The sequence below is a fragment of the Plectropomus leopardus genome, chromosome 18 (genome assembly GCF_026936395.1).
Source record: "Plectropomus leopardus strain MGB_pleo_1.0 chromosome 18, ASM2693639v1, whole genome shotgun sequence".
Taxonomy (NCBI): Eukaryota; Metazoa; Chordata; class Actinopteri; order Perciformes; family Serranidae; genus Plectropomus; species Plectropomus leopardus.
Window position 1 is genome coordinate 7,198,268 of NC_142193.1, and position 16,366 is coordinate 7,214,633.

Here is a 16,366-nt window from a genome sequence, read left to right on the forward strand (position 1 = left end):
CAATGTACTTTTAACTTAATGTTGCGGCATCTCCAGCCATTTTTGCAGCAACAAAACCTTTTTTTTCCCTTTTTTTTAAAATGAGACATTGGGACATCTTTTTGTGGGGACAAAACCGAGTATTTTAACAAAACGTAGTGACATCTGCAGATGTACTGAGATGTCACATCTCCAGCTGTGTTTGCAGCAACAAAACCAGGTATTTTTTATGAGATGTAGGGACATTTGAAGTTGTGTTAGCAGCAACAACACCAGGTCTTTCAAACCAAATGCAATCTTTCCCTATACCAAAGTGTTTTGTGCCTGAACCTAACCACACATGAACCTCATCACAACACAAAATTAAAATATAAATTAAGTTTCAACACAACGGCTACATATATGAAATGTACAAATGTTACACATCTGTGGTTTGCAGAAATGTACAATGCCAACATTTATTCTGGCAACTGGGTAGAAGTGCCACAATTATTCAATGAAGAAAGTTGTATTTTCTTTTAGCAGGCCATCAACAGCCTCTCACAGTTTCAGAGAAAATTGTTCGCCTGTATGTTTTTAGACACCTAAGGAAAGCCAGCACAGCTAATTGCAGGAAGTGTTTTATCACACAGTGTGATAGCTAACACAGTAACTTAATTACCTCCATAACAGAGGCTGAAGCCACCAAAAGTGGAGGAATATGAGATAAGCGCAAAACAGAAACATCAAAGAAAAGGACAGTAAGCTAAGGCTTCTCTTTAACACTCCAGGTTAGTTAGTCAGCCATCATGTTCTTTTTCTACAAATTCTATTAGCTTTGACATAATATGACTTTTCAAAATTGGTCTCCTTGACAGTTTTTTTCTTCTTCTGTAAATCGTGAGTTCCTTCAAGGTTTAAGTTCTTTTGCATGTTATTTTGTGCATTTTACAGTTATTTATTAGCAAAAAATCTAGAAAGAAATTGCATACAAGTTTAGAAGTTACCTTTCGCCCTAACCTCCTGTCATAAAGGACCTTTTTTATCCGTCAGAGCTCGTCCCACAGAGCCTAATTCTGGCTGATAGCAGCATCAGGCTGCACCGGCGCCTTCGTCCTTCCCTACTCATCCAGGAGATAGCCCCGTGTCTCTGAGGGTTTGGTTTAGAGGGACCTCCTAATGAGAGATTTACTGTATGGAGATAATCATGGGGGGAGGCAACATCTCGCTCAGGCCTTAATGACTAAGATAAGAGCTCTTCAGTGGTTTGTCAAGCAGCGCCCTCCTCCTCCCGACCTGTCACAGTATGGGGCTTCAAGTGGCCGCAGACAATCAGCTAGAAAAACGCCTATATGCATGACAAGTGCAGACACATGGCGGCACACACACCCATGCTCGCACATGAGCGTGCAGCCCAAAGATCACAAATCGCAACAGGAGAGGACAAAAACAAAGCACAGTGTTCCCTAATATCTCTGCCATTTTATAAATCAGCCACCTGGCCGATTGAGGGGAAAATGAGTGAACAGAATCAGAAACGCATGGTCTTGTTTATTGCTTTAGAGAGTTAGCTGGCGAGGAGGCAGCCATTGTGTGATGATGAGAGTGGCCCCTCTGGAGACGGGCGTTCACACACTGGCAAAGGAGCTAATACAGACTTTCATTAGGATGCACACTTCAACACACTGTCATAGTATTTACAGTCTCACACTGGGGAAACAAATAAACTGCGTGATTAACAAGTTTTCCTGATGCCTGGCGCTTCGCTGTGCGCACATTGGAGTGCCACCTCGCCGACTTAATGATTCTTAATGGTTTCTTAATGACTTCTTAATGACTTCATCAGGAAGATCCTGCAACAGCACATTCTGACAAGCGCGAGCCTCCCCTTGAGACCCAGGATCACACCACAGTGCTAACCCCTCTTCAGTTTTCTGCTCAAATAACACACACTTTAAATCTGCTTATCTGAGGCAGCATCTCCGACTCCGATGACACAAGCACTTGATCCATGGTTAACTATGGGGATGTGTGATGTAATGTGATGTGAAAGCATGCGAGCTGATGTGTGGAAATGCACTAAAAGGCGAATAGGGATGTCCACCTAGGTTGTGGGCAAATGCAGTCACATCAAACTAATCTCAGCACATTGGAGTGACATCTAGTGTTGTGTAACCAGAATTAAACTGCATTGTGTGAGGGTATCTAGGAAACCCATTTGGGAGCATTCAGTGCAAAGCTGTGAGTGTGATGCAAGACTCTGGGAAAACACAACAAACAGACGTGGAGAGCCCAATAATTGTAGCATTTCATTACAGCGCGGTGGACGAAAAAGATGACACTCAAAAAGTCCAGTGAGAAAAACAAACGATGTGTTGTCGAGCTGGGTCAGTCAGCGGCAAAAAAATCTCCCAAGCATTTAATGACATAGAATTTTCCGGGTGACCTCAATGTCACTAAGCAACAAATAGTTTGGAGTGTGAAGTATACAGCGCGGACCATCATACACCGCCATGTCACTCTCAGCCAGAGTACCAGTTAAGCCTGCAAATAATCGCTGTATCTGTATGAGCTGAAAGGGCCCTTTTCATCTCGACCATGTTCAACGGGATTAAAAAAGAAGTTTGCCTTTCTTTGAACATCATTTTGATAAAACAAAAGTTAATCAGCCAATGAGCCAATTACATCCTCACAAACCAGCTGGAAATTCTAAAGGATGTAATGGGAAATACAATTCAAAAGTAAAAGTTGAGCAAAGTTCGGAGAAAATAATCCTCGAAAACACAAGGGTCGCACTTTACATTCCCATGCACATACGCGCTTAACAACTGGTTAACAAATTGTATTAGGGGAGAAGCGTGACTGCATGGCAAATTACACCTGTCCTGATGGATGTCCTCTTTACGGCCTGTGGAGGCAGGCTGAGGGGCCGTGGAGAGAGGACGAGGCTTCAGCCAAACACTCAAAAAATAATGCATAGCCGGCCATGTGTCACCGCTTGGCACAGGCGGGTGGGAGGAGTGCGGCACCCAAACACCAATGCCCAAAACACAGAGACATGTGCTCCACTTAATCCACTGCAATCAGGAGGACAGGTGATTCAAGTGTCTGTCCTCCATGTTAACATTTAATGCATCAATACTGTTTTAACCCCTGAGCTGGTTTTGTTCAGTCTTAACTCCTTTTATTCACAGGCCTGTGGCTTTGTCAGTACACGTCTTAGCTGGGAATGCCACGTATTGTTTTTTTCTTCCTCCTAAGAAATGCTTTTAACTGATATCTTAATACTATATATACGCTAAGAAATTTAAGAAATTTTAAGAAGGAATTTTTGTCTCTGAAATCTTTTTTTTTAATGTTTGCAATTCCTTAATAATTTCTTGGATAGAAAACCATTTAATTGGGTAATAACAGTAGATAAAATAAGTGTTGAATTGGTACACTTCCAACTTTAAATGCAAAATTGTTTAATGTAAAATATAGTTTGACATATTTTAAGGAAATTTTCAGAAATAAGACAACGATGTTTTAATATGAACTTGGGCTTAATGATGCAGTTCTTTCAACAGCTGCTAATAACCTTGACAGAGTCAACTGAATTGTAACTAAAATAGCTAGATTTAATTTCTTAATATAAATATAAAATATAATAGCTTCTAAATTACATATTTCTTCCCGAGAAACTAAAAGAAATTAAAAAATTAAATGACAGATTTTTTTCCTGTAAGTCCACAGATTTTCAGCTGATATTTGTTAATGTTAACAATGTTTTGGAACTACAATTATCATCATGCAAAAACTATAAAGTCTCATAATTAGTGCTAACAAACATATTTCTTTCCAGTAAACTAAAAGACATTAAAACGCAAAATAACTCAATTTCTAATTGAGTTTGTTTTCTAGGTTTTTTTTTTTGTTTGTTTGTTTGTTTTGCCTGTATGACCATGGATTAAACGTCAACAGATATCGGTTAATGATATCTGAGTTTTGGTACTACAATAGTCATCATGCAGGAAGTACAATGTCTTAAAATTTCAAAATGTCAGTGACTTACAGGGGTGTAGCCATCGTGTAAACAATCAGAGCTCAGCCCAAAATCTAGAATAATTTCTTTTTTTTTTCTCCTTTCACTTTTAGCAGCTACATTCACTATTTAGGCCATTTTAAATAACAGAAAGCTTAAAAATTCTGTGTGCTGAGAAAAGTGTATTTGGGAAAAATTATTTCATCATTTTGAAACATAGCAAAACAAATGTCGAGGATGACTACGTTTCACTCCTGTCACCTAAAAAGAAGCAAAAAACTGTCTGCTAATATTTTGAGTAACATCATATAGGCGGGGTAGAAATTTGGCATAAACTAATCTCGAAACCTGTTTTTGTTGCAAAACACAGTGACAAATCTGCTGCATTTAAATCCATGCCATAATTAGCTGAGCTGCTCTAATTGCAAATAAAATATCTAGAAAAATGCCAAGTAAATGTGCTAAATTATCACAGACTTCTTTCAGGATAACAGTCAGATAGACAAAATGGGCATTTTATGTTTTATGAATGACATAGAGTTGATGACATAGGTAATTTAAAAATTCAAAGACTCAGGGATTTCAATTTTCATTTCATTGTATTCAGAATTTTTGTAGCAAAAAAAAAAAAAAAAATTGAGACTGGATTCCCCAAAGCCATCCCCCCCTTGCTACGCCTCTGGTAAGTCAGCTGTGGGTTTTATTTTCAGGGTTGTTTGGCTTTTTAAGCCTACATTTCTTTGCATTTTTGGTGAATATGCACCGTAAAGATATGCAACATTAGTCACTGACAGGATTACTTTTCATAGTAAAAGCCTGAAATAAGATCTAAATGGGAAAAGGTGTCAATCCAAATTAAGTATAAAAAACTGTCAAGCATCAAAAGTTGGCATTAAATGTATATTTTTTCCCCTCTGTTTACTTATCATCAGATCAGATGATTGTTTCTCCTCTAAACATTTTTTATTCATTTTTGTAAGTTATGTAGGCAAGTTCTAATTAAGGTGATTTTGTAAGGAAAGCAAACAGAAAGGTTTAGCATATATGCAACAGCTAAATGAAAAGGGAAGGTTTTGTAAAATGTTTCTGTTCCTAAAAACAAGGTATTGCATTAAAAATTGTTTTGGTTTTGGTACTGAGATTCAGACTCTGCTGTGTTCTGTCTCCACAGTGAGTCAGACGCATGCGGTGTGACCTTCCTCTGGGGACCTGGAAAACACATCCTGTACCAATTAGACCACTGGGGTGTTTGTCTGACTGTGGAGATGACAGAGAAGAAGCCCATGACGTGTCTTCACTGTGAGGATCGACCACTTCCTCTAAAGCATCCAAACAGCGTTTTGAAAGAGAGAGCGACAGAGATAGAAACAGTGGGGGATTTACTGCCGGTGGGATTTACTCCTTGTTCCAATTTGCAGGGGGATTACTCATTTTTTCATCATTCCTTTATTTATTCCATTTCCAAATTCATTTCTAATTTACCTGAAGGAAAACAAAATACCAAGCCAAATGCATAAATACTGTCGGGGTGAATAGATAATGACAGCAGGTCAAGTTGTGAGTGAGTCACGTCGTCGCCCCTGGAAGAAAGTGATTACTGTAACACAGCATCGACAATCACGACCAAGACAATTCCATTTCTCACATGTAGCTCAAATTGTATTATGTCACATTGTATTTCGCATATGCTATCAAAAACTGGATTAAGATATGCAAACTATGTGGAAAATCTAAAGGAAGGAGGAAACAGAAAACATGCAGCCACGGGGTTGGCATCCAGGCATGTCACTTTGTCAAGATGTCTGGTTTCTGAGAGAGCTTGATGGTTTCTAAGGGAGGGGAGGAAAAAGTGTCGCAAAGGCATGCTCTCCTCCAAGATGAACAGATGGTAGAGTCTAAGTGTGGAGATTTGTTTTATATCTCCATCCCATGTTGTGGCGCAGTCGATGTAAGCTTCCCCTTCTTTTTTTTTTCTTCAAATGTTATCTTACAGGATAACGGATACACGCAATGTTTAAGCTAATGAGGAGTGGGCGTTGCTTTGTCTTCCTCTTTATTTCTTCCCCTCTCTCCCACTGACACATCCTCTTGCTTTCCATTCTCCCTCAAACCCACGCTCCGAGCAGAAACCTATATGCCAAACAATTATGAAACACAATTTGGAGTGCTGCTCACACTGGGTGGCCGTTGAAAAAACATAGCCGACTGTAGAGTTCCCCGGCAGCTACTGACGTGCAGTAACAACAGTCAAAAGAACATAATGCTCATGGAGCTCGAGATTATATCAGGTCAGTGCACCGCTGCTTCTCCAGCAAAGTGAAGAGGAAGAGTGCAGTTCAGTGGCAGTTTATAGCCACTGTTGTGTGGCTGCAGGGATGATGGTCAGTCAGTCCAGCACTTTGGTTCAGAGTCGAATTACTCAACAAAAAATTCAGAACAGTCCACCCAATGGATCTATCCACACGCGGAAAATTTAATGCCTCAAGAACTGGATCAACATCAGTTTTCTTGTGCTGCGTTTAGACACCTTTAACAAGAATTGAAACCTCTGAAACCTGAGAAAACTGGTTTGATTTCTTTCTAAAACTTGGGGAGAAACATTAATGAGCAACTAGTTGAGAAATGTCCCATAAATTAAATATGGTAAAGAAAAACACTTTCTCAAGGTCATCTTTTGTTTGTTTTTGTCTTTAAGTTTGCCCTTTTTTTCTTTTTTTTTTGGCTTATAGGTAATTCACTTGTAACTTATTACTGAGTTCTTGCTAATTTTGGGGCCTTTTTTGTTAATTTGTATGTTGCCTTCTTTCCATGTTTTTGAAAGAAATCGAGCCAATGCTCAGGTTTCAAAGGGTTAAGCAATAAAAGTGACCTGTTTCATCTGTTACATCTCAACAATAACCAGTATTATCACCCAGGTAGGATTCCTGACCTGTTTAACAACTTTCTTCTTCATGGAAAAAATCATTTTTGACCTTTTACTCTACTTTTTACAATTTCTGCAAAAGGAATAAAGGCAGTCCTCTAAACTGTTAAGTCACAGAAACTGAGATTATTCAGCCACACACCAAAGGTGAACCTGAAACAGCTTAATCAAAATAAGACCATAACAACAAGCACTGCTTACAGCTACACTACACCCTCCTCCAATGTCAACCTCAGGAGCATTCACACAGAAGAGAGACACAGAGAGCGAGAGAGAGTTTGGAGCAGTTTAATCAAACTCAGGGGCAAATTCACAAAAGGTTGTGTGGCTTCTGCAGCTGCTAACTGGCACAACTAAGACAAAAGGAAACTGTGTAATTTGCAAATCACACAACAAGGGTGACACACCCCAAACTTTGCTGCCAAACACATAGCATCTCAGTGCTCTTGCTCTGTTTGCATATATTTAGATGAACTATTATGCATAATTTGCAAAAATTTCCCCCTCTAAGCAAATAAGCCTCACTGTAAAAACAGTCCAATTCACAAAGATCAGCATAGACACCCACACGCAGTTGCAGGGGAAATTATAAGCGTACTTAGAAAGTTGGTTTTCCTCTGATAAGTTGTAAGTCCTTGCCTGAAATTTTGGGAAATGCATCTGCACCTCGTCAGTCAGGACCTGAAGCCCGCAGCATCAAAATTATAGCTTTCTTCTTCTCTCTACCATTGTTTGGCCTCCTGTTTTTTGGCACACAGGCAACACTAATACTTTGTCTCATGGATAATTGCAATCAGATGCAAAGGAAGGGCAAACTGCAATCAGCTGCAGAACTTATTGGGTGTGTTTTTACTTTTTGGCACAATATCTTTAGCCAATCAGACCTTGAGACGGAGTCGATAGGGGTTGCACAACTCATGGTGCTACCTGCCAGGGGTGTTGTAGTAGGGGGAATAGTGAGACTGAATACCCAGGGCACCTACGAGAGGAAGGCCCTCAAAAAAGCCCAGAATGGAAACTTTGGTTTTGTTTGCAGTAGTTTTTATTTCCAATTAGTTAAGGCCATACCTAAATAGGCAGAATAAATCAGTTGAAAGACGTAACTTTGTATTACAAAATAGTGGCAGCTCTCTGAGGCCCCTCTCACCCCCTTGATGTCAAGAAATGGTTTAGTCCATTCCTGCATGGGGATTTGTTTCTAAACACAGCTAAAGCCAAGCGAGCTTAGGATGCTGACATACCAACACCGTCGTGTCTTTTTCCGAGAAATAGGAATCAGGGTCCAAGAGAGAAAGAAAGACAGAAAGAAAAAGAGAGAAAAGGGAAAGACAGAAAACAGACTTTATCAAAACAAATTCAGAAGGTGCATGAGAGAAAGAGCAGAGGGAGCCAAAAAGAACACTTTTGCATAAGGCCCCCTGCTATCAGCGACCACTTTATTCTTTATGAATTCACCTGCCAGAGTGCCTTCTGGTTCTTCTTCTGGTTAACATGGAGAGATGAAACAATACAACTGACATTCTGGAGTCCCAGCTATGTTTTTTAAAAAATGAAGCAAAAATAACAGGAGACTCCCAAAGTTCGTCCCACCTGCAAAAAAAAACAACTAAAAGAATACATGGCACTTGTATTCAACTACTGCTTCATGTGTTTTTAGAGTAGACTATGGACGAGCCACTGCTTGGCTAAAATGACAGGAGATGTGATACGATTTGACTCCTCACCTGCAGTCAAAATATCTCCCCTGACAGGATGACAAAACACAGGCCCTCAAATACCCTCATGACAAAATAACCACTTTTGAGTCCTGTCTTCATTTAAGTTAGACAATGTGAATGTAAACCAGCTGCATACATGTAATAAAGTAAACATTTAATTCATAACCTCCACTGTGGTTTACACCAAAGCAGAAAGCCTCTGAATTGGTCTCTGAAAACCAGAAGCTTCCAAACAAGCGGGAGAAGAAGCCAAATAAATTCCCGATATCCCCCAGCCTGGGAGACCAGCCCTTGCACCTGTGACCAGGTAAACTTTCCACACAGTCGTTAATGGACACGGCGGCTGTTGTTTACTGAAGACTCCCCACAGAGGAGACTAGCTGACCCATGTCTGCAACCAGTGAGTGGTACAAATGGCAAACATCTCTTGGAGTCATTATTTATGCAGGAATGCCCTTGGGAGTCTTTGCACTTGTTTACACAGTCACGGCACAGTCCATTCATGACGGCTCCGAGTAAATGAGCCGCTTGCTACCAATTTGTCCTGGACGACGAAGCTTTGGGGCTCTACTACCCACAGTTACCTTGGGGTGTGTGTGAGTGTGTGTGTGTGTGTGTGTAGGGGTATGGAAAAGAGGTTAGCGCAACACTGCTGTGTTGTTGGGAACCGACCTGGAACTACGGACACAGAAGTCCCAAGGGTATTAGGAAGCACAGTGTCACATTTAGAAATAAATGAGAGAAGTTTTTTTTTTTTTTTTTCAGGAGGAATGCCATGGACTTTCACCTTTGAAATGGGCTGTTTGTTTGCCCGAGGACGAGGACAGTGGTCAAAGTTAGTGAGCACCACCCCTCCCATAAAATCAAAACCAACACAGAAGGTTTATGGAGGTTGAACTCAAAGGCAAAGTGAAGACAAAGTAGATCCAGCATCAGTTTCACAGAACCAGCTTCTTAAGTTCTGTTTGGTAACTACAACTTGAATGCATCATGTACGGCAAGTCTGTCTGTTTAAATGCAGATCACTTCTTGTGTTGTGTGGCCCAGATGTAGCTGAATTATTTAGATCCTTCACTTAAGGTTATCATCCTTAAGATTTCAGACCTGGTTGGTTTGGCAACACCTTTGGTTACTAGGTTACTGCAAGTGCACTTTAAAGTACAAGTGTGTGGGCTATATAATAATTGTGATAATAATAAGAGTATGTGACATTAATTACTATGATATCATTAAGATGACCCAAATTGTTGTGTTTTCATTACCTTAGAATAAGCCATTTATATCTACAGTACTTTAGGACAGGTCCTCTTCCACAGAGTCCACCATGTTGTTCTACAGTAGCCCAGAATGGACAAACCAAACACTAGTTTAGATAGGGCCATTTGTTCTTTGCATCAGCCATTGTAGTTCTGCTACTTGCTTGGCACACAGTAGAAGTTTCTCTTCTGCACCCTCATGCTAGATGCTACTGAATCAGAAACATTTAACCTTTAATGCTATACATCCCAGAATTCTCAGGGCAGCAAATACTTCATGAGTAGCTATTTTTCCCAAAAATAAAAAAGAAAGGCAACTGGTGCATCTGTATAAGTGCAGTCAACAAACTCATATAAGTATATGTAAGCAGTCAATTTAAATTTGTGGCAGGAGTGGTGGACTCCGCCACTAATAATAATAAAAACTATACAATATAGCGAGGTGATTACAGAATATGATTGAGTGGTTCTAGCTTTAAAAGGAATACTCGAGAAAACAATAACAACAATGGGACATGACTTAAGATATGTCTTAAGGATAATTACTATAAATAAAAATAGCAGTGCCACATTTGATTGGACTGAAAATTCTTACAATTTTACTTAATTAAAAGTACAAAATTATTACAAGCAGAATGTGCTTGTAATATCAAAATTGAAAGAGGTCGTTATGCAAGAGGGTATATTATTGTACATGATTAACTGATGTTTGAACCAAGTATTAAAGCCGGCCTTCACCAAGGCCAAATTGCCTATTTTGCAATGTTAATATATATACATATATATATATATGTATATATATTTATATATATAGCTATATAATATGCTGACAGGCTAAAAAGAAAAAAAAAACAAACAAACCAAAATGAACATTACCCCCTTAGCAGAGGTAACTATAGTCAGACCATTAAGAACACTTAGAAAAACACAGCTCTTAGTTAAAATCCTAACAGCATGTTATCAATGTCAAATTCACAGAAACAGGAATAATCCAGTAGGAGAAAAAGTGGAAAAAGATATGGGGGGAAGAAAAACCTTCCTGGAGGAAATGCTTAATTCTATTGTAATGAACGTATTTTTTAAAGACACATAAACAGATATGTATAAACATTTCAATTTACTTAAGTAAAGGCTAATTTACACGGACACATATGACAAAATACAAACAGTTTAATGAAGCATATAGGAGGCGTACTGTAATGCAAACTTAATGTATGTTGCAGTAATGAGGATCTAAGCTGGCATATTCCATCTGATGCTGTCTCCAATGGTTACACCCACATGGAGTTTTGCACTGCTGATAATTTTATGATGATTTGGTTATACCTATTTTTTATGAGGATGATATTTACCTAGTGATTTGACAAACTCATTTTTGTATATTACTGCTTTGTTTGATTTTATGCTGTCTGGAAACACTGTTGTTTATTTTTAACTATCTTTAAGATGTCCTTGAGTGTTTGAAAGGTGCCTATAAGTAAATGCATTATTATTATTATTATTATTATTATTATTATTATTGTTGTTGTTGTTGTTATATGATTTAGAATACACCACCTGAATACTATTTTGTAACCAGGGCAAATAAATTATACACAACTAATGAAAAGTGACCTTAAAAAGTGAGTAACCTCTTATGACTCAATTTTTAATAAAAAAGCATTAAATTCAGGTTATCATTGCTTTTTCAGAGTTTCAATGTCATTTAAAAAAAAAGCTTATATTTTACTAATTCAAAGCTGCCATCAACTGGCAGCTTTTGGCATTCTTAGTGTCACTTCACCTCAACAGAGTGAGGGTGTAGGTGCAGTTTTCTTTTATGTCTGTATTCTCTATACGTGATTAAAAAAAAAGATGCAATAAACCAACAGAGGAGGATTCAATTAAGCAACCAGGTATTCAAGGCAAATGATGCCTCTTATAGGTTTACATCCAGTGAAACGGTAAAAAGGGAAAGGACGTGGTTACCGGAGAGGCAGAGCGACAGAGAGAGAAAAGGGGAAAGAAGCGATGGGATAATTTAACAAGCTTCCTTCTAAACCACTCCAAAACCTCCAGAGTTTAATTGCTGGGAGGCAACATTATCCCTAGCAACACTGTGTCTGTCTCTTGGCTGGGATTCGGTGGGTACCTGCTGTATCCACTCCCCACACAATACAGCGCCCACTGAGCCATATAATCCTCTCAGGCCCTCCTCTTCTGGAGAACCACATTCAATCCCGTTGTGACACGGGAAAATCTCCTCTTCTCCATTTTTTGTCAGGGTGCGTGCTTCAAATAAGCCCAATCAGTAGGTGCTGTTATGTGTGCACAATGCTACAGGGAGCCATAGAGAAAGGGAAAACAGAAAGAGAAGAGTTAAAAAAAAAAAAAAAGACGTTTGATTTGCTGCTGTGAAATTTGGGGCTACTTTCCATTTCTCTACGGAGCTCCCTGGAGCAACCATATTTCTGTTTATGTTTAAATGTGAATCAGTCAGATGGGCTGTTGGGTTCCTGCTGAATCATCCTACACTCCCATCAGAAAGTGCTGGGTTACTTTTGAACCGGCTGCCTTGTAGGAGAAAACAAGAAACTAATGCCACTTTCTTCCTGACTCCTCTTTTAAGTTGCCCTTGAAAAGAAAATTACAACAACGGCTTTGATGCGAGTCTGACATGCTTCGAGATATTCTCCATAAGTGCAGACGCATACCAGATTATCATTCCAATGAGTCTGTTCTGATGTCTTTAAACCGTCTGCAGAAAGCACGAGCTGACAAGAAGAAAGCATTTTCACTTCATTTTACACTGTGCAGGGGGACACGGAAACAGTGGCTCATTACACAAAATGGCAAAAGAAGAGAAATGGTGTTCCTTTGTTGTCCAGTGGTTTGTAACTTAAGTCAATATGGCATTTGGAGACCTGCTGAGACATCTTTTAATTAGAAGATGAGCTAAATAATGAGACGGTACAGGCGCAGTGTACTGAAAAAAAAAAAGATTTCTATGTTTTATTAATTTTACTTTTAGGTCATCTCAGCCCTAGCAAATTAGTTTCTTTACTATTTGTACTTAGTTCTCTTTTTTTTAATTTTTTTTTTTTTTAATGCGAGTTAGATTTTTTTTTTTATGCATCATTGTATTAGACCCTGAATTTTGAGAGAGCAAACTTCTGTGCTGTTATTGTTTCTGGTAAATTGAGTTTGGTGAATATTAGGTGGTGTCATATCAAATACTACTTTATATTAAGTGTGGGGTTTTTTTTATAACTCTAATACTTAGATTTTTGACAATCTTGTTTTATTGTTAACTTTTTATATATGTTGGTGTATGTCTTTGCCATGACCGTGTCCTGTGACAATGTCAGTTGTTACCCAGCAGGCTCCAATGACTTCTGTACGATAAAGTTTACATAGCCTGCTGCCTGAACCCAGTTTGAGGATACTCTCCTTTTTTCCCCTTAGGTTCCTTGCTTCATATATCATTATTCATCAGTTATGTATGTCTTGTAAAAGTGAGTCATCCTACCTGTCTGAGGCTGGAGTTGTTGAGAAGAGAAGAAATCACTTGTTGGTGCTCAGAGCGAAGTCCAATGTCAACGCCACACTATGCCAATCAGTTTCTGGAAGAAAAAGAGCAGATGGTGTGTTGGATAGTGATATGTTACTTAATCTGTTTGCATTATGAGGCAAGAAATTACAGTTTCAGTTTCAATGAAGGTTTTACAACTAAGCACTTAACTTTTCTTTTCTCTTTTCATATTCATGTTAGAATAAAGCCCTCTTAAGGCTCATTTATAATCCCTTTATGTACAGAAATAAATACGTCTGTAAATACGTTCAAACTTTAATGTCACTGCCTTTACACTTCTATGTGTCCTTCATGTTGGCATGAACACAGCCAACAGATGGCGAAGTCAAAAGCTTCTGACAACAACATACAAGGGGAAGATGGAGAAGGTTGTACTAATGTACCTTTAAACGGAGGTAATACATAGAGTCATGTGGACAGGCAATTTTTTTTATTTTTATACTGGTTTATTCTGGTCCTTTTTTTTTTTTACAAATACCTATATCATCTCATATGGTTGAATCTCACTTGAACTACGCTGCACTGCCTCCACACTCTCCGGTGGCACTGCTCTGTTTTGTCAGTATCCGCAAGCATTTAGAAAACGCGCACAAATATGGGCAAAATTAAAACACCAGACAAAAATGCTCCATCTGTCTCTATATATGTAATTAATGTTGAGCATAAATGAGCCCTTAGTCATTATTCCTCCAATTGGGACCATGATCTACAAGAGAAACTTCAGAAAGATGACCTCTTGACTGTAGACGTTTTGGATCTGCTCCATATCCCAATCATTTATCCCAAATAGTAATTAATGGGTGATGCATTTTTAATGTAGTACGCCATAAAATCAATAGTTAAAGGATGACAACCCATAAAAAGACCAAAACCAACAATGTGTTAGTCCGTCTCTCAAAAGTCAGTGCATTCAGTTCTAAGCCCCTTGTCTCAACTGAGGACTCAAATCTTTAAAAACACCTTACAAAGATATAGTTTCATAAAAATAAAGTTAAATTTTAAAAAAGGCTCAATAATTCCCTCTCACAGCTGGCCATCGTAGGTTTTAACAAATTTTACACAAACAGAAGGATATGTATTTGTTGGAACTATTTTTAGTGGTGGATGAATATGCATTTATTGCTATGGTAAAAAAATAAAGCAGCAGGATGGTGTTCAGGGAATTAAGTCAAAATAAAATACAGTGTGTGTTCATTAAAGAGAAGAAACGTGTCACCCAGCGCATCCATGTGGCTCGCTAATGTGTTTTAACAATTTTTGGATAACAATGGAGTTTTATGGCACAGGAGGAAGATATATTAGGTGTTACATACGCACACATTACTTGTTATTAGATACAATCATTAGAGGTTTTGGTCTTTTCATGTAATTTTAACCAAACTTAAACCATAAACTTTTCACAATTTCCTGTACTAACTGATATACTGCAACAACGAAATAAAATTGAAACTTTAAAACACTGAGAGGTTTCTAATAATGGGATTTAATATCTGCACTGAGTTCAGAGCAGTTATAGTTTAATGCCGCAGCTCACATTCATAAAAATGTGAAAAACTTTCACATCCAACTCTAGAGTAAGAAATAAGATGGTGAGGTGGAAGGTTAGCTCATAATCCATAACAGATAGTTAAGTGTGGCCAGACTGGCGTCGGATCCTTATGAAAATTGTAACGGACTTTGGCACGAGCACAGAATCCAACAAATCAAAACTGCGAGGCTTCCGCTCATTTGCAGTCAGAGCCATGAAGGTTGTTCTTAAAAAAATTTTTTGCGGAAGAAAAAAAAAAACCAAAAAAACGTGGTCAGCCGCTCAGCTGCCCACCTGCTGGTTTATTTTTCAGGGATTCGTAGCAACATGGCGGCTGTAACGCTGAATGAGAGTTGTTTTAAAAATAAACACATGTGCCAGCACAGCGAGCGATTCAAGTAACATTAGATTATATAAATTGTCAGTAATGAGGCACTGGGGACAGCATCTGTGATCCGCAGAGGTCGACCATAACATTCTGCTTCACTGCTGAATAAAATGCATCCTGAGTGCAGTTTAACAGCCTTAACATGAGCAGGTACATACAAAGAGACAAGTGGAGGTCCGAGAGGGCGCAGAGCTTGTTGTAGAGGTCACACACGCACACACGTACACACACACATACACACACACACACAACAAAACAATGATACACAAACACTGCTGACAAGGGGAAAATATGAGGACTTCTGAAGCATTGTAAAATGTATGAAGAAACGGATGTAAGGGTCATTTTACTGAGCAGCACCATTAACATCTCTGCCCTTGTCTGAACTGCAGCTCAGATCAGTCACTCACACACACACACACACACATGCACACACACACACACACACACTTACACACATGCAAAACATGTATGCACACACACACACCCACACACACACACGGAGCAGCATTTTCTCCTCTTTTTACATTTCTCCTCTTTTCGCCCTCAGAGAAGGAGAGGTCGACATTTTAACTGCAGCGGCGAGGAGATGGCTTCCTTTCACCTTGACGGGCATATAATGAACATTTTTCATTTTGAGCTTAGCTTCACTTACAGAGTCAGTCAGCTATTTTCTCTTTGAACCTTTTTTTCCCTTTCTGACATTTCCCTCTGTGGTTTTGCCAGGATGATCTTCACAGTAAATTTGTGCCCCTTTTAAAGAAATAGGATACATTTCTGTTGATTTTTTTTTCAAAGCGCTCATTTCCATATAGGTCCCTGTATAACACAAATAGGCCTACGGTGCAGCATGAAACACAAACAATATGCTAATCACACCTGTTTCAATAAGAGGCCTGGTATCCATGAAATCCATATCATTATTTACTTATTGTTTTGCATTTTGCAGCAGAAGAGGAAGCACTGCACTTTGAAGCAATGTGACAAAATATTTGACAGA

The 16,366-nt window shown here is 38.8% G+C and overlaps 1 protein-coding gene across 1 annotated transcript in view; it reads right to left on the bottom strand.

The window, feature by feature from the left end:
• The window catches only part of LOC121956111 (RNA binding protein fox-1 homolog 3-like), a 575,995-nt gene that overhangs the window by 358,998 nt on the left and 200,631 nt on the right, over positions 1-16,366 (bottom strand). Inside the window, exon 5 of the mRNA XM_042504225.2 lies at positions 13,388-13,481. The gene's annotated coding sequence lies outside the window, so the exon portion shown is untranslated. The remainder of the gene's footprint in view (positions 1-13,387; positions 13,482-16,366) is intronic.